Source organism: Halyomorpha halys, unplaced genomic scaffold, assembly GCF_000696795.3.
Source record: "Halyomorpha halys isolate HHAL.00 unplaced genomic scaffold, Hhal_1.1 Scaffold43.1, whole genome shotgun sequence".
NCBI lineage: Eukaryota > Metazoa > Arthropoda > Insecta > Hemiptera > Pentatomidae > Halyomorpha > Halyomorpha halys.
In genome coordinates, this window is record NW_027106553.1 from 722,965 (window position 1) to 724,320 (window position 1,356).

The window sequence follows — 1,356 nt, forward strand, 5'->3', positions numbered from 1 at the left end:
GGATATTCGATACGAACATTTTCAAAATCGCTCTATTCATTCTTAACGAAATAAACCATGGAGAAGGTAGAATAAACATACAATATAGACGATCTAAATATATGGAAAAAGTATTTCATAGTCCTACAGGAAACATAGTACTATTTTCTATCTGAAATACTTGTTAAATGTGTGATGGAAATTCATACTAAGGAAGAAAGCCGATCAAATTTGGTAGCACTTAAAAAAAAAAAATGTTTTTACAACATAAAGTCTTCAGGCCATCTTCTTTTCAGGCGCCTCGGAGGATTGTCAGGAATGGAAGAGGGTGCAAGGTTAGAAACTAATGGGTTTGAGTGGTTAGAGAGTTTATAATGGAAGGATTGATATCTGATTCGGGCTAGATCGGTTACATAGGGAACACTAAGGTCTTTATGGATCATTTTATTTGTGACAAAGTAAGGAGCATTGAGGATTTTACGAAGGATTTTGGATTGGATACGAGAGGAATTCGAAGGTTTAGTGGAGCCCCAAAGCTCAACTCCATATGTCCAGATTGGCCTTATTACAGTCGTGTAGATTAGTCTTTTGTAATGAGTTGGAAGTTTAGACTGTCTATCTAGTTAGTGTTATAATAGTCGGAATTGAAGTGCAGTTTCCTGTGTGTCTGTTACTGTGTGTACACTGATGGTTCTTTTGTCTGAATTCTCAGCACACATTTAGGAAGTGTTTCACTCAAAATAGGTTTGAGGTGTAGATAGTTGACCGTAGATTAATGCTTGAAGAAGTTTGTCGGGGGGTGCGGTCAGCAAAGAACAACATAAATAAACAAAACCATATTTATTTATTTTATGCCGACGTTTCGACCTGAGTTTCAGGTCTTCATCAGGGGTTGTGTCGTAGAGGAGGGAAAGATTAGTACTGCAGTACTATGAAAGTCTAATAATCGAGTACTAATCTTTCTCTCCTCTACGACACAACCCCTGATGAAGACCTGAAACTCAGGTCGAAACGTCGGCATAAAATAAATAAATATGGTTTTGTTTATTTATGTTGTTCTTTGCTGACCGCACCCCCCGACAAACTTCTTCAAGCAAAATAGGTTTGTTATAATATTGTAAAATACTTTTTCTATACAGTGTTTAATCCGTTTACGTGTTTTATTTGTGAATATATTCATTTGTTTAGCTTTTTAACCTATTTATTTGTGTGTTGTTTTTTTTTTATGTGTCTTATGTTTTATAATTTACTTATTTATTTTTTATTTTTTATACATATTTATTTGTTTTTTATTCTTGTACTTCCTTTTTCCTATTAACTTGTTTCTTTTTACCATTGGAGTGCAATTGTTTGTTTTGTTAAGTCTACAAATATCAT

The 1,356-nt window shown here is 34.0% G+C and overlaps 1 long non-coding RNA gene across 1 annotated transcript; it reads right to left on the bottom strand.

Annotated features, from left to right (window-relative positions):
* Window positions 1-804: 804 nt before the first annotated feature.
* LOC136795178 (uncharacterized) lies at window positions 805-1,054 on the bottom strand. The gene is made up of 2 exons (XR_010842745.1): window positions 974-1,054; window positions 805-908 (listed from the first exon to the last, which is right to left on the bottom strand). It is a non-coding gene; the product is annotated as an uncharacterized lncRNA (long non-coding RNA).
* Between the last annotated feature and the right edge of the window lie 302 nt (window positions 1,055-1,356).